Source organism: Myotis davidii, unplaced genomic scaffold (genome assembly GCF_000327345.1).
Source record: "Myotis davidii unplaced genomic scaffold, ASM32734v1 scaffold147, whole genome shotgun sequence".
Classification (NCBI taxonomy): Eukaryota; Metazoa; Chordata; class Mammalia; order Chiroptera; family Vespertilionidae; genus Myotis; species Myotis davidii.
Window position 1 is genome coordinate 5,139,253 of NW_006383010.1, and position 26,047 is coordinate 5,165,299.

The 26,047-nt window shown below is 42.6% G+C and overlaps 1 protein-coding gene across 7 annotated transcripts in view; it reads left to right on the plus strand.

Annotated features, from left to right (window-relative positions):
- TPD52L1 (tumor protein D52-like 1) overlaps positions 1–26,047 on the plus strand; it is a 59,809-nt gene that overhangs the window by 966 nt on the left and 32,796 nt on the right. The gene's annotated exons all lie outside the window — the stretch shown is intronic.

The window sequence follows — 26,047 nt, forward strand, 5'->3', positions numbered from 1 at the left end:
AAGATAAATATAAAGAGGAGGTTCATGACCCTGTGCGCTCGCCCTCTAGGGGCAGAAGTGTCCCGAATGAGAGCGGTTTGGCGGCCCCGGGGCCAGGAGCCATCCCCACGGGTTTGCTGCCAGGATTACAATGGTCTGAACAGCGCGAACCATTCTTGTTTGTTCCGTCAGCCAAGTTCCTGTCCATAAAACTGCCCATTATCTAAATAAGAAAGGAGAATTCACCCCCCACCCCCACCCCGCCCCGCCCGAGGCTGGGCAAATTCAAAAGCAGAGGTCAGCTCGGAGGCCTTCCCTCCTGAATGGAAGCAGGTGGGAACCGCACTGGAGTTTTCCAACCTGACCTGCGGATGAGGATCATTTGGAGAGTTTAAATACCGGCCCTGGCGAGCCCCAGACCAATCAAACCGGCCTGTCTGGGGCTGGCCGTGGGTATGTCTGAAGGTTTCCCGGGTCCTGCTATCACTCGGCGAGCTGGACCAAAGCTAACCCCGAAGACGAAGACGCGTGGAGCTGCAGCCGGAACCGCGGGAGCCTGGTCTGCTGTACGGAGAGGTCTGCCTCACAGACATGCCGGCGCTTTTCTTGGCCCAGCACCTGCGGGAGAAGCAGCCACAGGTGTGATTCCTGCTTCCTGACCGTCTACAGCAGAAGAGTGACCCTGCTCTGAGAGTTATTTGAGAAATGTGCAACTGCAGCTTCGTTTATGACGTGGAAAGAGGGAGCGCCGGAAAGACTTTAGGCCTGGCAGGTGCTAACCAAAACAGTGAAGTTCATTTACTGTGCCCGTTTCTGGTCTTTGTGCTTCCCATGTGTTGGCTCATTGCTTCCCACAGTAGTCCCAGGAGGTAGGTAGTGTTCTCGTGCCCCTCCCACAGAGACGGAGCCGCACAGGATGTAAATTCCCTGTAAACCAAGTAGTACCGAGGGGCAGAGGTGATGCTCAGTGTCCCTTCCTGCTCAAAGCCACCGCCTTTAGAGGAAAGATAAAACCTCAGCCCCCCTACTCTCCCCGCCCTCTGCCACTCTCCCCCTTCCCCGCATGAGGGGGTGGGACCTGGGTGGGTGGGGAGGACAAGTTAAAAAAGCGAATGCAGTATGCGTAGGGACACTTGTATTAGGGTGGTGGTCAGCCACGAAGAGAACAGTGAACAGATTTAAAAACCATTTAGGAAAAAAATAAAAATAACTTTGATTAATATGAAGGAGGGTGGTGTCAAGGCTGACCCCAACTTTATATTTTAAAAAATGTTTTATTGAGTTTTAGAGAGAGAGAAACATCTATGAGAGATCAGCTGCTTCCTGCCTGCCCCCTACTGGACATCAAGCCGAAACCCTGCCGAATTGAACCGGGGTGACCTCTTGGTTCATAGGTCAACGCTCAACCACTGAACCACACCAGCCGGGCCCCCATGTTATACTTTTACAACCAGATGAATATTTACCTCTTAAATACTTATTTTCCCAGTACTTCACATTTTTTTCATTTTAAGCCCCCCCTTTTTAAAGTTCTTTAAGAAGAAAACTATTCACAAAGCATTTATAGTGTATATTAAAGAGAAAAATCTTCTTTCCACTTGGCATATTTTTCTGGCTCAGTGAAGTTGACTCTTAGATTCTAAGAGAGTCCTTTGTGCAGGTTTGTGTCATCGGCACAGTGTTTGTTAGAATTACCCAGAGTGAGGATGGCTTATCTTTCTGCCTCTCGATCTGGAGAGAACAGAGATGAGTGAGGTTACGTAGGCAGCTGCTGATGCGATGCCCCCTGTACCTTCCCGGAGACCAACCAGATGCTGTGGGCATCATTTGCACATGTAGTTCAATGAAGACAGCAGCCAGTCCCAGAAACTGGTCCATAAGTGAACTTCTGCAAATAGATCACTCAACTTTGTAAAAGAAAAGATCACTTCTGGTAAAACAAGGACGCATTCTGGGAAGTTGGTAGAACAAAAACATTCCGAAGGGGCTTACGAGCAACACGATGCTGTGAGCAGGGGCTGGAGAACAGTGTGGAATGGGCCCCCAGGATGCGAGCATTCCCACTTGCTTCCTGGTACTAGAGAATGTTGCTTTAATATAATGATGTATTGGAGAGGAAATTTGGTTAGGAGTGTAGCATTTTCCTGAAACATATGGTAGTGCTTTAAAATGAGAAGTTCCTGATCTTTTAAAACTATCTTCCAATATTTCATTTTTTCTAGGAAATAACGTTGCTTTTTGTCCTTCCCAGTGTCTTTAATGTTGAAAGAAAAATCTTCTTTCCACTTAACCCTGGTATATATTCAGATTAATAGCTGTGTTAGTTTCTTCTGACTGCTGTAACAAATTACTACACAGCTAGTAGCTTACCACAACAGAAATGTATTCTCTCAGTTCTGGAGCTGGAATTCCGAAATCACTCTCACTGGACCCAAGTCAGGGTATCAGCAGGGCGTCCCTTCGCTGGATGCTCTAAGAAAGAATTTGTTTCTTGCAGCTTCTGGTGGCTGTCGGCTGCTTTCATTGGCTGCGTCACTCCAGTATCTGCCTCCGTGTCCATTGCCTTCTCTGCTGTCTGTTTCAGATTTCCCTCGGCCTCCAGTTTCTAAGGACACTTGTGATTTCATTTAGAGTCCACCTGGATAATCCAAGGTCATCTTCCCATCTCCAGATCCTCAACTTAATCACACGCACAAAGACCCTTTTCTTACATAAGGTGGCATTGATAGGCCCCAGAGATTAGGGCCTGGTATACTTGGGGGGCTGTTGTTCAGCCTGCTACAGTAACTGCTTTTTAGATTCACACATGCTAGTCTCAGGGTTCCAGAAATCCATGAATGACCTACAGTAATACGTGTCCGATTAATCCTGCCTGATTGCAAATTCCATTGAAGTGAAACTGCCATGCATACCTTACATTATGCTCTGCTCACAGGACATTGACTTAGCCTCATCTTGTTCCAGGAAGAACTTACGGCAGTTTATACAGAAGTATGAAACACAGGAAGATAATGTAAATTAGAAATACAAGAAATAAAGTAAACGGGGATAAGGACAGCAAGTGAAGCAAGGAATGAAGCTCTAGTAAAACAAATGCAATTCTATCCTTTTTGTTAATATTACATAGAAAACAAATTCTTGCTTTGTGGGAAAAAAATATTTTTTTTTGTTTCAAAACAATAAACTAATCCTTCCTTCCCCTGCTGAATAGCAACAGGCAAAATCTCTTATAGTGTAGGGATCAGACTATCCCCCACAAAATAATTCTTCTGCAAATTTCAGTTAATGTAATTACAAACCTTCACCAATGGGAGCTAGGTGTTATCCATTTTGATTTATGATTCTTAAATCATAAATCAGAGCTACCTCCTATTGTTTTATTTTCCTGTTAAATAGAAGTTTTAAAGTAGTAGTGACGCATACATAAGATGAAGTCAGTCATTTTCCACACATCCTATTGTTGCAATTAAAAGTCTTGTAAAATCTGATCATACAAATGATAGATATTATAGTATATGGGAATCTGTTTTGAATTGCCTTCCCTAATACACACCTTGTTTGCTTGATACTCTTGGTGGGCAGAATCTGAAAAGTTGCTTTATAAGATTGATAAGCAAGAGGGTTCGTTTTTGCGGACTAGGATAAGATTCGGTACTTGGTGAGCGAAAGTAAATAATAAATGAATACTTCCTCAAGTATTGATTAGTCAAATAAATATATCAACAACTACTATAGTAATAGCAAAGATTTGACAAGCACTGAATGTTGAGAGACAGAGGGACAGTGTTTAAGATTCCAGAACCAGGCAAACTGCCTGGATTTTAATCCTGCGGATGTCACCATTAATATGACCCTGAACAAGTTACTTCATTTCTCGGGGCCTTGGTTTTCCCATATGCAAAGTGAGGGTAATAATAGCGTTTACATCATAGGATTGTAATGAGGGTTTAACAAGTGAATACAATCAATGTTCTTAAAACAGTGCTCAGCACAGGGTAAGTACTATATAAATGCTTGCTGTTGCTTTGAGCAGTACATGCCAAGAACTTCCCATGCATTATCTTATTGAATCCTTATGCAAACATTTTGGAATAGACACCATTACTTTTAACTCATTTATAGACAGGGAAATGGAAGGTCAGAACAATTAAGTGAGGCCCTGCCGGTGTGGCTCAGTGGTTGAGCATCGACCTATGAACTAAAAGGTCATGGTTCCATTCTCAGTTGGGGCACATTCTCTGTTGTGGGCTCGATCCCCAATGTGGGCGTGTAGGAGGCAGCCGATCAATGTTTCCCTCTCATCATTGATGTTTCTATCTCCTTCTCCCTCTCCCTTCTTCTCTCTGAAATCAATAAAAAATATATATATTAAAACTTTTTTTAAAAATCATGCTACTTAGCCTGGCCTGTGTGGCTCAGTGGTTGAGCATCGACCTATGAACTAAAAGGTCATGGTTCCATTCTCAGTTGGGGCACATTCTCTGTTGTGGGCTCGATCCCCAGTAGTGGGCGTGTAGGAGGCAGCCGATCAATGTTTCCCTCTCATCATTGATGTTTCTATCTCCTTCTCCCTCTCCCTTCTTCTCTCTGAAATCAATAAAAATTAAAAAAATATATATATTTTTTAAAATCATGTTACCTATTAAATACAACAAAGTCATGAGGAAGGTCATGGTATTCTCATCTTAGATGAGGAAACTGAATGATAGTAGTTACAGAACTTTCTCCAACATGTACAGCCTGCACATGTTGGACCCCGGATTGGGAATCAGTGAGCAGCTGTTATTTCTGGCATCTTGCAGCTGGGATGCAGTGTATTGCAGTGCAGCCTTGCTGACAGAATGCAAAGCCATGGAGAAAGGGCTGTGCTCTGAGGGCAGGAGTTTGAAGATCTTGGTGTCAGTTGCTTAGCAGCATGCTTAAGACTTCTGAGTATCCCGAAAAGCTTCTAGTGACAAATTTAGATTTCTGCTCTTGCTATTTTAGATGTTCTTAAAAAATAAGACCCAAATAAAAACTTTTAATATGTACGTGTCTCTGTCCCTTTACTCTGCTGTATTTTTCTTCATAGGACTTTGTCACTTTATATTATGAATAATTATTTGTTTTCTTTTTCTCCCAAGGAGCATTTAAGCTCCTTGAGGGCAGGGACTTTGACTGTTTTCATTATTGCCATATCCCCAGGGTCTAGAAGTGACTGGCTCATGGAAAGCATCTGTCCATGCTTGTGGGGAACATGATGAATGGCAGAATAAATAGTATTGAGTAGATATATCATATATGACCATGGAGTAGGAATATGTCAATGTAAAGATAGAACTAAGTTTCTCTTATTAAGAAAAAGAGTGAGGGGGATATGGAGAGGGTACGGGGGAAATATGGGAAGTGAGAGGAAAGCCACAAGGCAGTCCTGGAGAGAGAAGAAATAGAATGGAAGAGAGAATGAGATGCTGGGAGGCAGAGGAGAGAAACAGGACAAGAGACGCTTCTAATGACGTATTCCCAAGAAATACTATAAAGCACTTCTCAGTGTCCCTGTAGCATCTCTAAGAAATTCTGCAATGCATGTTCAAAATGCTTGTGTAAATAGACTTTTGATGTGGGACAGCTCAAGAGGAAAGTGGTGACTGGATAGCTGATGTATATTTTACAAACAAAGAACTGGGTGTTCAGCTTCTCCCCATCTCCATTAAGCAAATATTGAGCGAATGCTTAGACTGTCAGTGTGAGATGTGCAAATAACCACGTGCTGTGAGTGCCCGTTTTTCTCTCTGTCCTGGTGTGGGGGTTGCGAAGGGGTGGAGGAGGGATGAGAAGGAGAGAGCTGCAGCCACTGCCACGGGGAATGGTTCCCCTGGGCAACTGGTTTGCAGGCAGTTGAAAACCTTGGGTCAGCAACGCCTGTTCAATTATTATTTTTTAAAATATATTTTTACTGATTTTAGAGAGGGAGGGAGAAGGACAGAGAGAAAGAAACATCAATGATGAGAGAGAATCATTAATCACCTGCCTCCTGCATGCCCCTCACTGGGGATCAAGTCCACAACCCAGGCATGTGCCCTGAACAGGAATCGAACCTTGACCTCCTGGTTCATTGGTCAACACTTAACCACTGGGCCACCCCAGCTGGGCTTGTTCAAGTTATTTTAACTGGACAGATGAAAGTCTCATTTGAAGAAATAGAAGTTACAATCATTTGGTGGCATTTTCTTTTTTAATACACATGTGGCTTGCTCTGATTGGCTACTTATTGCCATTTACGAGAAACTATGTCCATATTCTTGTGTCGCTTAAAAACGTTATTCGATATGCTGCAAGTAGTTATTGAACTAAACCTGAAAACACTTATTTCCTTCCCTGAATGTGCTACCTCCCCCGCGTTCTCACTGATGGCTTGCTAGGGTTTGAAATATTGATGAGGATGGATCCATTCACCTCGGTAGTTCACTGACCTTTTAATGAAGAGGGTTTTTAGCTTTGTTGAGAATTTAGAGCAGAGGAAATCTTTTGCAGAAATAGCAGATTATGTGGCGATTCTTTCAGTTTTGTGGAACTCAACTTGGATTCTGAAACATGATATTTGAGTCATCACTAGCCTTACACTAATAAATTAGCATAAGCTTATATTTTTTTTTACCATATGAAGGTAAAACTTTATTTTTTAATTTATTTTTTTATTAGTTAAGGTATTACAAATGTGTCCTCATCCCCCCCATTAACCCCCAACCTCCCCCCCCTGCCCTGCACCCTCATGCTCCCATCCCCCTGTTGTCCGTGGTATTTATCTTTCTCTGACTGGCAGCATAAGCTTATTTTTAAGTAAACTTCTGAGGTTACTGTGTAATTTATAAAGCAGATTCTTCCTATAAAAGCTATGTAAATAGATGGTATAATAATTTCTTCAATCAGTTTTTTGTTTAGGTCCTAAGTAAATACTATCATCGTGCTATGAAAAACTATCTCTGACATCCTAGCAGACCTGGTAAAGGCTGCTACTCATACATGAGTGTTTTGAGCGACGACATATATTCATCAACACGTTGGGGAAATGCTCTCTTGACCAGACTTGATGGCTGGCCCACCATTGGACATGTTCTCTGACTCCCCCTTTTCCGAACCCACTTTCTGCTTTCCCCCGTTTGCTCAGGCGTCCACCTCAAATGCTGTTTCCCCTCAGTTCAGCTTGTCAGATCCCACTAATGAGCTCCTGGTTTTCCCACTGGAAGTAATCCTCTCCGCTCAACTCCCACAGCACAATGGATCTGCCTTACATCCTTAAGAAGTAGTCTTGTGATTTAGGGTTGGGAGGGACTTAATAAACGATCTCATACCATCTCCTTATTGTGCAGATGAAAGCACTGCATTCTCAAGGGGATTTGCCTGGGCTGGTTTCTCCTGTGTGGGCACTAGAACAGGAACTTGGTTTTCTGCCTTGCAGCCCTGTGCTCCCATCTGACACTTTCAGCTGGCAAATCTTATTCTCCTTATAAAATTACCAAAGGTAAATAATTACTTTGAAAGGAACTTGGAAGAGTATGATATTTAAATACTAGGATATCACTGACATACAAATTTAGCTGATATACTCAATTTCGTATTTAAGTACTTCAATTTTCTAATGGACTAGTCTTCCCCAAGTACTTAGATCTAAAAATTAAATATATAGATATAGTAAATCTAACATTCTCTTAAATGTTGTGATATTACTTGCAAATTTAGCAGGATTTCCCCTTAAAGATCACATTTAAATCGATTACCAAGTTAAACTAAACCTGATAGTCTCTCAATAGACCAAATTCTCTCAAACATAATATAAAATACCAAATATTCAGATGCCTTCCCACAAATATACTAATTCTGCACCTTTGGTTTTATTAATGTCTTCATTCAATTCTTCATTCAATAGTTACCTAAAATATCTAAGTGCTGGGCACTGTTCTATATTCCAGAAAAACACAAGAACCAAGATGAAAATTTCTTCCCTTGGCAAGTTCATATTCTAGGGGAGAGAAAAAGAGTAAATAATGTAGATTCATAAATGACGTAGTATACGAGATGTTGGTAAATGCTAAGGTGAACAATAAATTGAAGAAGGTTGTGAATGTGGGGTAGGGGGAGTGGTGGCAGGTGATCTACACCTCTCTGAGATTGATACTCTGCACAGACTTGATCTGAACTTCCTTTCCAGCAGAGAGGCATGGCTTTCTGAACACCCCGGAGGCTGCACAAGTCCCAGAGATTTGGGTTAGGACTAGATTACCACTCTTGACCCTGGTGAATACTTTGAACTTATAGTTGCCATGTTCACCACTCCATGACTTCTAAAGGGAAACCTGCAATCCCACATCACTTGGATGGATTTTGTATTTCTTTGGCTCTTACAAAATGGAAGCATTCTGTCCACCCAACCGTAAAGATCTTCGCGGGAACCCTGCATTCCTTCATATTCTTCAGACTATTCAATCTTAACAGACATAGCTGACTGAATTCCAGGCATCCCTCACGGTTTTATCTTGCAATTTGGACACAGCTTCTCCAGTCACTTTCCTGGTCAACTTTAGTTCTCCAGGAGACAATGAAATTTAAGGGGAAAAACACCATGCCTTTTGCTCTGTTTAGCTTCCCGTTTATCACTGTGTAGTGCAGAGAGCAATGGGTAACCCAAGTAGACCCTCAGTACAGGTCTAGGGTGGGATAGTGCAGCCCAAACACACAGGGTCATCCCACTCAGGCTCCTGATTGCAGGCAACTGCTCAGAGACCTGATTTCTCAAGTGTGAATAGGAATTGCAGAAGTCCCCACACGCCTCCAAGCAGCCTCAAAGCACTCCGTAAACGAAGAACCACTATAGGAATCCTAGTTTTCCTTAGTTGAAGGTTTACTTTAAAAATCGCTTAAAGCATTTCACAAGTGGGTCATTCTTTTCCCTTTCTATGCAGGATTTATGAAAATGTGCACTACTGTTTTGTTTTTACAATGATGATCATTTCATTGTACCTGGTATATATTTGCACACAAGTTCTTTTTCACAGGATAGCTTCGGTGTTGCAGAATTATCTTGAATTTCTTCCTTTTCACTCTGTGGTACTAACTATTCCTTCAGTTTACTTACTCAACACCAGTGATCTTTGTAGGAACCAAAATCTGAGAGGACAGCTCTTCCTTAAAGTGAGTCTTTTCTGCTCTCACGCACGGTGCCATTGTTGGAGCAAAAATCCAGAGATGGCTTCAAGAGGGCTGTGTTGCTCTGGGAGCAGCATCTTACAGCAATCTGGTTAAGGGGGGTGTTTGAAAGTGATTTCAACAAGGAAAGTCATTTTCTACCTGGAGTCTAAGATCACCTGCATCTTCCACGGGACAGAACTCTGATGCCACCCTGACACCATGTGTCCATCGTTTTGGCCCATAGCTCTGGTTATCGCTGTTCTTCAGTTTGCACTCTGTAACAATGCCAAGACCAAGATTCAGGAAAGCTAGGATGTCTGAATATAATATCTCTTCAGGAAGACTTAGGAATAACCAAGAGAATTAAATAACATTTTTAGTCCTGGTACAACAAAGAACTAAGGTAGCTGGGGATTTCAGTGTTAGTGTCGAGGCAAACGAGCTATTTACCTTATTAGTACATGCTGCCTGTTTTCTAGAGAGGCAACCAAACTGAGACTTAACTAGTGTCATGGGATTTAAATACCAGAGGATGAATAGCTAAAGAATTTGGGTGTTTCAACTGTGGAATCTCAGAGGGAAGGTGGGGGTGGGTGGGGTGGAGATAGGGGAGGGAAGAGATCAACCAAAGAACTTTTATGCATATATACATAACCCATGGACATAGACAATAGGGTGGTGGAGGTCTGGGGCAGGAGGCTGGAGCAAGCTATAAGGAGTCAATGGGAGAAAAAAGGGGACATATATAATACTTTCAACAATTAAGATTAAAAAAATACATAGGTGAACCTATTTTGTGCAATGTTGATGTCTTCTGTGAAGTGTGATCTAATGCTATTTACTGGGGTAGCATGTAGGAACATTCACTACATGGTTAGTAGTAGGAGGAGTTTCCTTATCTAACTGAAATGTATAAAATAATTTGCCAAAAAAAGAAAAAAAAGAATTTGGGTGTTTCATACTAGTAACTGAGGACAGACCTAGATAGAAGCATATGTTATTTTAAGATAATATTTATTTACTGACAAACATTTGGTGAACTCTTCTGTATGCTAGGCAATGTATAGATTCTGGGGCTACACTGATGAACTGAAACAGATGCTAAAATGTGTCAGCATAGATAATTAGGAACATTCAGGCCTTTTCAGTGTATCTTGGATGGTGTGAGCCATAGGCCTTCGGGCAGTTTCTCTCTTCTCCCACGTTGTCAAAGGCCAGGATTTCCCAGGAGAATTAGAGTTAGTCCTTATTGGATGGTGCGCGGATTGTGGGGTCTACGGAGTCTCTGGGACATGAGGGAGATTCTTGGGCAGTTTTTCATTTGGAAAGTTGGCTTTGTACAGCCTCGGTCCTGGTGGTGCCTGACCAAATCCCCCCTTCTGGACTGTCCTATGGGCAGGGCTGCCCTGGGACACTTCTGGCCTCAGAAAGGCACTACTGTGCTCCTTCGCAGCTGTGCTTTATAGAAACCAGTTAAGCATAATGACTGAGAGTCCCCGGGAAGACAGGTGGGCATCGATGCTGAGTCACTGCCGGGAGCCTTTATTAAGCCAATATTTGTCAAAGCATGCTGGTTTGGTGGGCATTGAAAAAAAATCAATGTAAACAGCACTGTGCCTTCTCTAAGGCAAATGTACAAACATGAAAAGCACATAGAGTGCAGGGGAAGTAGGTAAACCCGAACAGCTGCACAGTGTTGTCACTTCTGATTACGTTTAAATACAAGCTACCTTTTTTCAGGAGTCGTGAGCTGAAGTCGTGAGCAAAGCGCTGTAGGAGTTGTGTTTTTGGAGAGAGTGCGGTGGAGAGAAGAGGCTCCCTCTGTAATAGTCAGGAGACGAGTGTTGAGGGGGTGGTTTTTGAGAAGTGGTTGAAAGTGGAAGGGAGGGAACCTGCCATCTGGATGTGATGACATTCCAGGCCTTGGGCACAGCGTCTGAAAGTCCTCCTCTTGCTTTTGGAGTACATTAAGAGAAGAAAACACTCACCACCTTGGCTGAGAACAGCTGGGGAGTCAGGATGTTCAGAGCACTGGCTTGGCTGTCAGACATCATCATCCCTGCAATTTCCTTACTCGGTACCCCGGACAGCTGCTAAGGAGACATTGCCATACAGGGTCCCAGTTAAGCTCCCAAACACAACTATGTGGTAGGTGACAGTGTCTCTCTTTCACGATGAGTAAATGGAGGCCTAGATAATTTAAGTAGCTTGTGCACTGAGTACTCAAAAATCACTATGTGCATTGTATGTGTGTTTGTATATCACATATGAACACACACACACAACACATTGTGGGGATTAAGAATGAAAGGAATGTTATTTTTGAGACTTTATACCAATCACTAGATTATAAACAACAAGGGTAGCCAAAAAGACAAATTCCCCCTTTTTGAGGAATTTTCAATAGAATCAGTCCTTATACAATAAATAGGAATGAAGGAAAAAAGGGATGGGAAGAGGGATGAAGGCATATTTGGAAAGCAGCACTAAACTGCATGCAGAATACTGGGGCATCCCAGGTGGCCCAGGTTGGCCCAGAATTGGACAGGAGAACCCGTTGGAGGGGTGAGCTTGGAGCCAGGTTTTGTATTTAGAAATAATGGGATAGAAATATTTGAAAGAAACATAGGTAGATGAAGAATGCCTAGTGAAGGGCCTTGATTAGAAGCACATATTGATGTCCCTGATATTTCTCCATATGACTCCACTGAAAGATCTTAAGGGAAGTGCTTTTAACAAAAAACAATGAACTAAACGTCACTGGATTGTGTGAGAATAAAACATTTATAAAACAACAAGACAAGGATCAAGGTTTAACCATCTTTTTTCCAGCAAAGCCAATCTCTAGCAACTTGATTGACACTCAAATGTTGATTAAATGTAAATAAATGATGGTAGTAATTGGGTATATGTAAGATAAGATCTACATAAAGATTTTTAATAGAGAAAAGGAAAGACATACTGAAAGGGAAACTTTGTCTAAAACTAAAAGTACGAAATATCGTCTCAGTAAAAGTTGTGAGTTCTGTGGGAAGAAAGGGAGAGTATGACTTGGGGTCCAATTACAGAGGACAGAAGCCACCCACCTATTTTAAACAGGAAAGCATTCCAGAGCCATGTTAAATGGCCACGGACTCACTGTATGGCTGAAGTGGTAGACTCTAGAGCAGCCGTGGGCAAACTACGGCCCGCAGTCCGGATCCCGCCCGTTTGAAATGAATAAAACTATTGAAAAAAATGACCGTACCCTTTTATGGAGCCACCCACCTATTTTAAACAGGAAGGCATTCCAGAGCCATGTTAAATGGCCACAGACTCACTGTATGGTTGAAGTGGTAGATTCCCAGCCGTGGGCAAACTATGGCCCGCGGGCCGGATCCGGCCCGTTTGAAATGAATAAAACTATTGGAAAAAAAGACCGTACCCTTTTATGTAATGATGTTTACTTTGAATTTATATTAGTTCACACAAACACTCCATCCATGCTTTTGTTCCGGCCCTCCCGTCCAGTTTAAGAACCCATTGTGGCCCTCCAGTCAAAAAGTTTGCCCACCCCTGCTCTAGACTAAGCTTTCAAGAACAACTCTTACAGCTACTCCCCAGAACGGGGCACCCCGTTGCTGCTGCCATAGCTACTATTCAGAAGCATTTGGGATCTAGCCACCCCTTTGGGACCTGCCTTGTCACCAAGCTGCTGCGCCTGCAGTTGGCTGCAGAATGGTGCTACGCCTGCTCCTGTTTGCAGCAGCTCAATGAATGGGTCACACAGAAAGCTGATGCCTTCAAGTCTGCTTGGCTGCGGGAACAGCAGAGGTGGTTGAAGTGCAGCCACCAGGTGCCATGGCTTCTGACTGACCTAACCCAAGTCCCATGAGCCTCTGGCTCTGAGGAGGCCAGCCTCTGGGGCCTGGCAGTGGAGGCAGACACAGGGGGAGATAATGTAGGAAAAAATAAGCAGAAGTCTTGTGTTATCTTAACTCCAGAAACTGTCAAATGCACTTTTGTTTTTATACCTCCTTATGTTTTTAATGGTGTTGAAGAACAAAGGGTTTTAGCTGGGAGTTCGAGGCGGGAGGAAGGGGAACACTTCACATTTAAGAATAATTATTGGAGACCTGGTTTTGGAGGTTTCTCGTGAGAAAGTGTCCAGGTTCTATGGCATCACCTATTGAATAAGCTATCCCACAGTTATCCAAGCATATTGCTCGTTTCACCAAGGCCTTCACAGCTGGTTAGGTTTCGGAACAAGCTGCCGTAGCTGGGAAAACCAATGACCCCAGTGGAAACTGTACCTCTCTCCTCTGTTTAAACAGCTGCATCATCAGCTTGTTATCCAGTGGAAAGGCACGTTTGCATTCCTTAGTGGATCTGTCTTCGTGTGCTGTTGATTCTTCCTTCCACAGCTGTGTTCTGAGTATGGCTACAAGTGGCCTCATCCCATTTGTATACATGAAATAATGACTATAGCTGACACCAAAATTCATGAAACATTGCTTGCCCTTACTATGTGCATTTCTAATAACTTCTACTCTATTCTAGTCTGCTTTATTTTGTTTCATTTAAAAAAAAAAGTGCTGGTCAGAGCCCATTAAGTTGACTTACTGACCCATTCAATGGGTAGTGATCTGCAGTTTGAAAAAAATATCACATCAAAGGACTCCTATCAAAACTGCATGCATGGCATTCCATGGTCAGAAGATTTCCACTGGGCTGGCAAGGTAGTTAGTTACTCAGGGAGGTCAAACCCAGACCTAGGCATGTTTTCTGTTCTTCAGTCCATGCCGATAAGGCCAGCTCATGTGGAAGACATCCTGACAGCATGTTCCTTAAGGTAGTTTCAAGTTGTAGGCAAAGCACTGTGATACTTTTAGAGAATTAGCTTACCAGGAAACTGGGGGCAAATACTTTTTCACTCTGTGGTTGATACCTTAGATAATGAGTTTTTCCCAACAGTTGGGACTGTCATGAGTAGTCTGGTCAGCTTGGTAAAAATAGAAGGCATCTCAGTTGATTTCACCTCTGCCCTAAGCATTCTTGGATTATCTTTCCCACGTAGACTTGAAAATCATATACTCATGTTGGAAAAAAAGAATTTCCATAGCAAACTAAAGAACAATGAAGTAACATTCTTTTATAATAAGTACCCCAGTCGGGCAAGCTGCTAAATTAATTCTTAAGATCCGTAAGATCAGTGGTACATTTCATTCCAATTCAGGATGTGTGTGGGCCATAAGCACAGAGGTGGCTGATATGTAGGCTCATAAAGTGAAAGTATTCGAAAACATGACTTAGGGTTTGACCACAAAGGAAAATGATGTATGTTATATCTAACTGGATTTGGGTACAAAGAATTTCAAAAAGAAGATGAAAATAGACTCTGCCTATGGCATCCTTTGTAGTAAACCTAATTTAATATGTGTATTAAAAGGCATTTTTTAAAATACTCATTAGGAGAGAAAGGCTGTCATAGCCTGCCATTAACTTTATTATTTAATCTAACTTTCCCCCCTAGTGATTAACATCGGTGCCTTTGATGTGGTGTTGTCAAAAGCTCGTTCATCACATGGGAAAGAGCAGAGGAGGACTGGCAACCTCTCTCTTCTTGGTATTTTTCCATAAGACTTTTCACCAACCCCATTGCTATTTCCTTCTGACTTTGAAGTAGTTCCAAATCTGATATTATTGGAGCTTAATTTTATTTCCTTACCACATGAATATTTGACAGAAATTGGGACTTTCCCCCTCAAGGTATTTAATAAGCAGCACAGAAAGAAGAATGTACAGTAAAAGCAATAGTGACGATAGCTTCCAGTTGACAAGACACCTGACAGAAAGGGGGTGCTGAGATGGGGAAAGTCAAAGTATAGGTCCTCCTAAGCCCCACCTTTCCATTTTCCTCCGCTTGCTAGAATTCTCTGCCAACATTACAGCATTGGGAGTTAGGATGGAAAGGAAGTATAGGTAGAGCTTTCTGCTCTTCAGCATTTGCCATTTCTTTCTGTAGCTGAAAACAGTGAGCCTCAAAATAACTGGAAGTGCCAGATTGGAAGGCGTTTCTATGAACTATAGTGGCCATAATATTACTAAACTATCAGCTGTGACTCTGTGACTGGCAAGAATTAATATGCTTTTCTTGGTTTATAGTATTGTCAAAAGATAAGACACCTAACTTGTGACCAGTCCCAAATGAAGCAGACTACAGCCTCTGGGGCTCCATTTTCAGAATTAAGACCTAGGTCGTTCTCTCTGAAAACCACACGAAAGTAGGTGGCCTGGGAGTCACTGCAACAGCCAAACTGATGACAGGAAACCAGTGGGACTAAGAGCCATCATCATTACATCAGCATGCCTTAGCATTTTAAAGAGCACTAATACATTTTTTTTTGCTGTACCAAGGAAATATGATGCAATATCCCCCTTTTTTTTTTGTCTCCACTCTATGTTTGACTATGGTGACTTACTTACAGCATATGATGTTATGTGGGATTTTAATTCAGCTGTCTTCTAAAATATAACTAACATTTTCCTTTAAAGGGAATGATTCCTCGCTGACCTTGGGGTTTTATTTTGCTTTCGGTGTGTGTGTGTGTGTGTGTGTGTGTGTGTGTGTGTGTGTGTGTTGGGTTATTTTGTTCACATGGTATTTTCTCCGTCTCTTTATTTCAATAACCATCCGGCCTTCTTTCCTAGTGGACGGTTCCGCGGAGGAACAGCTTGTCCTTGGACACTTGCTCCTCGCCCATTGTCCACGCGCTGGCTGTGTTTCCCCGAGCACAGACAGCAGCGTTTCCACGCTTCTCTTCTCAATGAAGAAGAGAGAGACCAAATGTTCTTTTCCAGGTTCCATGAAAATAATGGATTTAATTCTTTTTCCTTAATTTCGACGGGAAAAAGGATAACGATGTATTCAAAATTGGGTGAATGGTATTCTTCCTTCTAACTGAAAGGGTGTAGAGGAGCCTACCCACTACTAAATATCACTGTTGCAGCATAATAGATGCGGAGAATAGCGGTGTTTTCCATTTGGTTGGCTATTCTCACATGTTGTTTGTCAAAACAGAGAAATAGGGTGCAGGTGTTCTGCGTATCAGACCAAACGTACTCTGAGTGTGTCTCTCTCCCTATCATCGGAGGGGAGAGAGCTCTGAATAAAGGAGGCAATGAACAGCTGTGGGGCATCTCACAGCCCTCAGTGGCTTCAGATACCTGTTTTTGCTCCCTTGCTCTGTTGGACAGCAACATACCTTGTCATGATGAACTATTATTTTTTTAAACAAGGTAAGTTTAAGAAAAATGAAAAAGAACCAATATATACACGGTATAATGGCATGTGGAACCTACAATTCTAAAGGCAGAATTGAAGTGAAATCATAAAAGATTTAACATTATCAACGAAGGACCCGACATAGCCACCCGTTTTCCTGCTGTCTTCTGTAGAGATGCCATTGGGGAGAAAACTATGTGCAGCTATCACGGGTCCCCTGGGCCTTCCGTGTATGAGACTGCTGGGCGGAGCTGAGAGTGGCTTTGATTCCAAGTGGAAAGTCTTCTTTGCCTGGTCAACCTGGTTAGCACCCAGGACACCAGCCGCTCAGCTCTGGCCTGTATATGACTGCCCAGCCTCATTGCTAAGGAAATAAGCATCGATTTCCCCCACTTTGTTAGTTGGCAGAGTCCACTTTTCTGAGTGTTAATGAAGAGCCTAGAGAGAAAAGAGCATATTAGCTGTGGTAGCAAACACTTTGCCGTGGTCTGCTATGGTGGTGGGCCTGTGTCTGCCCCTCCCTCTGCACTCCCGCAGGACTGCCTCCCTCATGCCCTGCTCTGACCCCCACACACCCCTTACGATGAAGCCAGGCCCACGCGTGGCCACTCCAGTGGGAGTGGGGCCTGTACCCAGTGTCCCACCGGGTTTCCTGAAAGGCTTGATTGGCATCCATGCCCTCCGTGGGAAGCATTTAATTACAAGGGCACTGATGGTGCAGTTCAGCTCTGCCTGGCTGGTTGTTTACAGCAATCATGCCGCCATCTATTCATTATTCCTGTGTTAGACATGGGGCCCGACAGTGTATGTAATTTAATCTCACTTAATCCTCCAAACAACTGTGTGCGATAGTTCCTGTGACTTTTTTTCTATTTTACAGAAGAGGAAAGTGAAACTTAGAGAAGTTCCATGAGATGGCCAGGATTATTCAGCTAACCATTGCATTGCTAGGACTAGACTCAGGCCCATCTTACACCAAAGGCCGCACTCTCTATTATACTGTGCTTCTCTGTGCACTGGGAGGAGCATGGCAGAAGGATTCAGGGCATTTTATTCCACGGCTGTGTTTATATCGCCCTTTTCCATTTTCCTCCTCCCCTCCTTTTCCCTGTTCTGTCTGATTTACTTTCCTGGCGAGGTGGAGTGGGGGGCATGTCTGTCCTCTCTGCTGACGGTCACCGCTACACTGAGTCACTGTTTCTGAAGGTGCCACGGCAGCCCCCAGGAGCACAGCGATAGAAAATGAGCTGAGAACCCGTGGGCTGAAGGAGGGCTGACAAATCTCCACGCCCTTTCCCAGTGACTCCCTGTGTGTGGGGTTTTCTGTTTGATGACATGGTTTCAGGTGGCGCACACCGCGGTGGAGTGCTGAGGAAGGATGTGAAACGGCTCCTATGTGTATGAAAAGCATATGTGTATTAAAACAGAAAACGTATATGCACAGGGAGGACATGCAGATGCAAAACACATGTTCATGAAGAACTCAGACCGCTTGAGAGGAGACTGCGCATGCATGTCCCCCTCTCCCCAGCCAGCATCAGCATCAGCATTAGCGTTCACTCTGCGGCAGCTCTTCCCCGAACCTTCCAGAGTGAGCTGGGGGGCTGCGGGGATAAAGGCCGGGCTGGGCCTTCAGGGAGCTCACCACCCAAAGGGCTTTTGTTTTCCGGGAGGATAACAGGGACAGTTCGATTTATAGATCAATTGTCATGAGTTAGAGAATTCTGTGAAACAGTTTTCTGAAAAGTAAACAAAATAGCACAAAGCAAACAGCTAGTACAAGGCCCCGTGCCTTTTAGTGCCTACGAGCTGACTGCGACCACCTCGGATTTCAAGCTTATTTACTCAATTATAGGATTAAGTGTGGCTTGTTAGTTTCCCTTGGCAACTTCTAGTTTACAATGAATTAGAAATGACAGTTGACAGCAGGGAAAGATCTGGAAGAAACACCAACTCTCCCTTCTCAGCATTTGTTTACAGCTGTTTAAAGCCCCCGGAGTCATCAGTGCAGTTAAATACGTTAAAGCATCAGAAAAGTAGTGTTTTCTTCAAAGAACATCTCTTCGCCTATGATTCCTCGGCTCAAAAACCTCCTGTGCTTCTCTACTGCCTCCTTTCTCCTTCCCAGCTCCTTTCCAAGTCAAGGCCGTCCCCAAAAAGCCTAAGCCCAGGCAATCAAGCAACTCTCCATCCTTTGACCATACCTGAACTTCCTTGGTTCTGATGCTCTGCCAATGCTCTTCCCTACGAGATCTCTCTCTCCATCTCTACCTGTTGAAAATCTCTTTTATTTTATAAGTCCAAAATCAAACATCTCTAGGAAGACCTTTAAGATTTGTTATTGTAATTAAACTTTATTTGTGCTAATAGTGCATGGTTTAGACCACAAATAAAGCATTTAAATACATTCTTTCTTGATTTGTAGTTAGCTGGGTACATTGAGGATATTCAGTTCTTTGAGGATAATTATGCCCTGCATTTCCGTATCACCCTTCAACAAGAGAAAGATTTTGTATAAAATGCATAATTTTTAAATAATTTAAGTAAACTTCAGGTCTATGGGACAGACACTTGTGTGGAATTCCCTGATAATGCCGGACAAACAGTATTGTCATATTGTGGTGCCTCTAGTCAACACGTGCATCTTTGGATCCTTTAATGTTTTAAACCAGAACTTTTGAACTAGTTATTACCTCTCCTTGGAAATCTCTTTTATTTTTTATTTTATTTTTAAAGTTTATTCTTTATTGATTAAAGTATTACCTATGTCTCCTTTTTCCCCCATTGGCCTATCCCCTGCCACTCCCCCCCTCCCCCCAGCACATGCCCTCAACCCCTAGTGTCTGTGTCCATTGGTTATGCTTATATGCATGTATACAAGTCCTTTGGTTGATCTCTTACCTCTACCCTCTCACCCTCCCCTGCGGTTCCCTCTGAGGTTTGACAGTCTGTTCGATGCTTCTCTGGCTCTGGATATATTTTTGTTCATCAGTTTATGTTGTTCATTATAATTCCACAAATGAGTGAGATCATGTAATATTTATCTTTCTCTGACTGGCTTATTTCGCTTAGCCTAAAGGAAATCTCTTTTCTTTCGGAGTTTGACATGGTACCACTTACATCATATTCTATTATTTAAAATGAGTGTTTTTCAACACTAGCTGCCCATCAGTGTCACCTGTGGGGTTTAAAAAAACACAGATGTGCAAGGTTGACCTCAAAGATTCCAGCTCAGCTGGCCTGGAATGATGCTCTTAAATTTGGCTACATGAATCATCAAAAGCTCGGGAAAACAAGGAAAGATAAGCTATCCATAGCTTCCAAAGATGTGGTTGCTTTTAAGACCGTCTATCTTCTATTTTAAATCTTCACCTCATATCCTTAATCCTTGTAACTGTCACAGAGATAATAATGAGATCAAACATGAACCTAGATTAGCCACAGACACATCTGGGGCAGTTCCCAAGTTTTAATTATTGTTTCAGTCATGTCAGAGCTTAATTACAGTTTTAAGGTATAAACAAGTTTTGGTATGTTGTCCTACAAATACAGGAAATGTAAATAATTACCAACTAGGCTCTGCCTCAATGCACGACAAACAACCACCAAATTATTTTTAAGAAATGTACTACATATTATATAGTTATTTTTCTGTTAGTTTATATAAAATACATGATAGTAAATAACTTGAAATAAATGATTATTTATCTATAATATGTCTTTGGTGTTCATCTGATTCCACTTAAATTGTACAATAGATTTCCATGAAAATAGAACTTTCCTTTTCCCCTCACATTCGTGTACATATTTGATATCAGTTTTTATTCTAAAACTCACCGCCTCCCTCACCACATGGAATCTAAACAGACTTCTAGGTATGACATGCTTGCTTTATGTAGGAGGCACAGAGGTGAGAATGAATGAGAATCCTGCTCAGAGCCACTTACCCTGTTAGCGGCAGACCCGGCGTTGCAACTCATCTTAAGGGTGTAGTCACATTTCTAAATGACCGGGAAAACAAAATACAGCAACCTTAAAACTATTCCTGAGCTATCTGGCCAAGTCTGTGCTTTTAATCAGAATAATCATGTGGTAGCTCTCCCCCTGGGAATCTCCAGAAAAGATGTTCCCAACCTTTTCTAGACCATGAGGAGCTACATTAAATTTATCACCTGAAAAATATTTCCTAAAACAGACTCAAAGTCATGCTTGCTGAAATGTTTCGTCCCACTTACTGCTCGCTGGGAGAAGGGCTGTGCCCTTTTCCTTGTAACACACCCTCCCTCCTGGTGTGAAATCTCTAGAGATGGCCTTTTCCAGAATAAATCTGTTGTGTTTTTGTTTTGTTTTTTTTTAATGTTACCACTTTGGCCTTCCAAACCCTGGAATAATTTTAGTTTTTTTATCTGTTCCCTTCATAATCTCTGATTAAATAGTTCTAAACCACACATGTCCACCCATCAACCCCGTTCAGTCTAGAGTGGGGCTGAATCCAGTTCACAAGCTCAGAAATGCCAGGAATTTAACCTCCATAGTTTTCCCACAGCTCATTTTCATGTCCATTTTGAGTTCTTTTTCTACCAGGGAGAATTTTAGAGAAATGTTTGTTCCGCAAAGCAGGAGACACTCCCCTCTTACTCCCTGCTTGGCCCTGAAGTAAAGACTATTTGGAGTGTAAGTGTGAGGTTCAGAATTCTTAAGAGGCAGAATAGTTGACAGGAATTTTTTTTAAGTAAAGTCTATTTTCCATTATAATTTAGAATATAATTAGTGCTAATCAAGTATGAAAACTTGCTATTTCTAAAATAACAAATAATTTAATATTTCTTTGAAGTTAGGCCACATTTCAGAAACAAGAGTGCGTCTCAGATGAGGTGTGCCCCAAAAGATTAGAACTGTGCGCCAAGTTGCTTGCTTGTCCTTTCCGTTTAGGGCTGAGGATTCAGAAGAGAGGCAGGAACTATAAGCAAGTGAAGTGTTCATATTAGAAGTGGACGATTCCATAGGGAACTGAAGCTGCACCTCAGAGGTGAGGGGTTGCATCAGCTGTTTTCAAAGAGTCTAAAAGAGGCACGTGGGTATCCACTACCCGAAACAGCAGAGTCACTGGTGACTCCAACAGAAGGAAAATAAAAGGAGGAGGTAGGAGATGTCCCGACAGAGTGTGGTTAACAGCAGCTCACTTCTGGAGCTCACAGGTGTAGGTTGGGCGAACGCCTCTGGTCAAGGCGATCAGTTAGCCTGGGGACCTCTGAGTGAGCCTGAAGCTCCAGTGAAAGAAGCAGAGGCTGGGGTCCGAGAAGGTCACCACTGTCAAAGCCCTGCCAGGAACTAGGATTATACCCTGGGCCTCAAGCCAAGACCCTGGCTGTCTGCCTAACGTGAGTGTGATCTTGAACTCTGTTTGGCTCTCTGAGAGGAGAAGGGGCCCAAGGTCTGTCTGCCTTCAGGGGTAGAATAGAAAATCTGTGGTTCGTTTCCAGTGGGTCCTGATTAGGGCAGGAGCAGCTCAGCCACTGGGAGGCCTCTGCAGTGCTTTAAACCCTGTAAGGCAGTTTGAGTCTCCTGTGCCCACTGTATTCCCAGTGTCTTGCGGAGTATTTAAAACCGACAGCGGCAGGGTTAGGTGATGTTTCACGGCTTCACTGGAGATGGAAAAATTGGGAAGTCCCCTCTTTTACTTTCCACCTCTGTTCACTTGCAGTGGCTGCTCCGGTCCTATCCTTGCACACACGTGCATGGATGCACACGGAAGGTGTGTTTACAAACACATGGCTAGATTCCAAACGGGGAGGTCCAGGGACACACTGAAGCATGCCACCTGAATATAGACAAAGCAGGGGACCCAGCTTGACCACGCTCTCTCTCTGAACATCAACTTTCTCATCTATAAATTAGGGGTAGTGATACCTACCCATATGAATTAATGTGCGCAAAACTCCTGGCCTCGTGCCTGACACATTGTGGACACAGTCAGCGCGTGCGCAGAGCCATAATTGTGGGTGTGGAGCTGTCTCTGGGAGCAGAGCTTCCCCACTGGGTCTCAGCTGGGTATCGTTTGTCCTACAGGGGACACTGGACAATGTCTGGAGACATTTTTAATAGTCACACCTGGAGGGAAGGGTTCTACTGGTATCTGGCTGTTAGAGGCCATATGTCCTCCTAAACATCCCACAATGTGCAGGACACAACAAAGAATCCCCCTGCCCAAATGCTAGTAGTGCCTAGGCCGAGAAACCTATCTGGCTAAATAGTCATAGCAAAGAGGGACAAGGCTGATTTTCCTTCATCCTTAGGAAAAAGAATGTGTTGAATACGGTTAACATACTAACTACTGGCTCATCTGGCACCGAAGGAGATAAAGAGCCCATTGATGCTAGATACTGCTGTGGAACTCAATCCAATTAAGTTAATTTTTTTTTCATTTAAATAAGCAAGTCTATCTACTCAACTAGTTCATTGCATTATGGTTTTATAGGATCTAAGGCTAGATTTTGTGGATTTTAATTTTTACCAATAATACAGCCTAAAATTTTTGATAGGTTTGTATAATTTACTAAATTATTGCTGATATTTGCATGACTCCAAGAAAAAGGTCACTTGTTAAAGTCTGTCTATAAAGTATTATTTCAAGTCAAATGAAACTTTAAAGGAAAAGGGAGATATTTAAGTGTATCTTGCCTTAAATAGAATTGAGTACTTACATCACAAAATATTGGAAATCAGATGTTGACAAAATTTTTCCAATGACTTCATGCATAAAAACACTTTGGAGTCATGGGGCAGTTTTTAAAGCTCAACTTTCATTGCATTTCCACACTGTTCCATTGTTAGGTAATGTCACCTCAGTGGGCGGGTCATCACCCAACTGCCTGGGCTGGGTGCCCTGGGACACATGAGAGAGCCAGCAGTCATTGCCCTGTTCTAATGTTGCTCGTCCACGTTAAACTTCTGACACCTCTTTAAAAGGAACATACATTTTTAAAGCCATTGATTATTATTAAAACCTTTCTTCCCATCATCTCATTTGCAGGCTTTCATTTTTTAGTTTTGTTTGCCAACTAGGAAGGATTTTAAAGGAGAACTTGTGTTGATGCAGGAAGTGTAGCCTGCCATAAATTCCATTAATAAATTCTTACGGTAGTTTAATCTTCTGTTTTTTGTTTTTTTTAAAAAAACAAACAGTTCTAAATTTCAGTCATTTGTTTAAAATGTGTTGGAAATTGACTAGCCACAGATTTAAATATATATTTCTCTGAAAAACTTTCCATCCAAAATACCAGAAATGTTTTCAGAAAATAGAGCCAAAAGATGTACATGGTTTCTCAATAATTCAACATGACCTAATTGTTAAATGTGCTTCAGTAGTCATTTATCTCCAGAGTGAGCAAAGGCTGTGGGTCTGCAAGTGTGGGGCACTTCAGCAACCTCTGGTGACTTCTGGTTACAGGTTCATGGATTGGCATCTTTTTGCTGTGTCCTCACCTGGTAAAAGGGATGAGAGAGCTCTTTGGAGCCTCTTATAAGGGCACTAATCCCATTCATGAGGGCTACACCCTCATGACCTAGTCACCTCCTGAAGACCCCACCTCCTAATAGCATCACATTGAGGATTATGATTTCAACATATGTATCTGGGGAGACACAAAGATCCAGTCCCTTGCACATGCTTGTTGTAACCAGTCAAGTATTGCAGAGGTATGTAAAAGAGAGTTCATCTTTTCTTTATCCAATCTCACCCTTTGGCAGTGACCGGCATTAACAGTTTGGTATATATCTTTTCTCACCTTTCTCGGTGCTCATACAAACACCTGGGACTCCTGTTCACATATAAGGTATTTTTGTGAAGCAGAGTACTGTGTACTGGTTTTAATCCCCAGGGAGCCGAACACTGTGTAACAGTCCCAGGGGAGGAATCCAAACACAGTTGTGTGTTGGTTTTGGAGTTGCCAAGGAAAAGACAGTCGAGCAGTGGATAGAACAACCTTCTACTTACAAAGAGACAGAACAAGATCAGCTTCAATAATGGGCATCAGTCCCTCATGGCTAGCAGGGCACCCCCCTACTTCCCTAGCCGCAGACTGGGCAGTTGGCTTATGGATACCCCTCTCCTTTCTACCACCATCAACAATGGGGGAAGGACTCCAGCCCTTACCCCTCCTCGATGGAGTCTGAGGTACTGAAAGGTGGGGGTGTGCCTGAGGGCCATTGACACCCATGCTGACGCAGTACAAAAGAGCACATACTGAGCCTGCTATCTGGAGATACTCCCTCACAGAGCACAGGCTCAATGGACTGTATCTCTGGTAAGATGTGTTACAGGCCCAAGGCCCATCCTTATTTGGTGAAGTGGGGGCCCAAAGGCTGCATGCACGAGACTGCCTTTCCCAGCAGTTTTTATTCCTCTCTCTAAATTGATCATGTGCAAACACTACTCAGCAACTTGCTTTTCACATTTGACAATATACAATGAACATTCCTTCTGGTCATTATTTCTAATAACTTAAAAATAGCACAGTGGGTGCACTGTACTTGTTTCATTTGTTCCCCTACTAATGGGCATCCAGGTTTTTTTGTTTGTTTGCTTTTATTTTTTTAAAAATATGTTTTTATTGATTTCAGAGAGGAAGGGAGAAGGAGAGAGAGAGAAAAACATCAATGATGAGAGAAATTCATTGACTGGCCACCTCTTGCACACTCCCCACTGGGGATCGAGCCCAAAACCTGGCATGTGTCCTGACTGGGGAATCGAACCTCCTGGTCCATAAATTGATGCTCAACCACTAAACCACGCTGGCCAGGGGCATCCAGGTTTTTATAGTTGGCTACCGTTGTCAACAATACTGCAGTAAATATCTAAAACCTTCTTAGATTGTCTTTTTTCTTCTATAAGATTGATTCTCAAAAACCTTTCAAGCAGCTGTCATAGCCCAGAAGCCAGTGATACGATAGAGGACCTATTTCTCCTCAATGGTGCCTGCATAGGTTGTGATACAATTTTTGCATTTTTGTTGCTAATCTCTTGGATGAAAAAATGGTATATCTCTGCGATTTTAATTTGTATTTTCTTTGTTACTGGTAAGGTTGTCCTTTCATATTTTATTTGGCTATTTCATTGTCTTGTGTATGACTGACTTTAAACTTCTCTAATTCTTGCATATTTTATTTTTGAATGATTCAGAAACACATATTTTCATCTCTGTTAGCATTTATTTTTTTCTACCCAGATTTCAAGAGAAAAACAGATTTTCTTGGAGATTGTCAATAACAGTGATTTGAAATGCTAGAGATTTGATAAGTAAAACTGGAGAAATGGGAATGTTACTGCGCTGACTGCTTAAAGGGAAGACTGTTTTTACCTGTGACAATGCTTTTGAATGATCAGGCCTCGGAGTCTGGCTGCAGGACCGAAGGTCAGGGACCAGGCTTTCCATGTGGCCATCATGGCGTTATCCTAACCATAGCCTTGGCGTTGTGTCAGGGCTAGAGCACTTTAACAAGTTCAGACCTGTCTGAAGAGGTTCCTCCTACTATCTACCCGACTCTTCAAATATGCCTTGGAGGGGGGAGTTATATTTGTTCCTGCTTCATGTCCATAGTAGGTGTCTTCCATTGCAACAGGAATGGTTTTACTCTTTC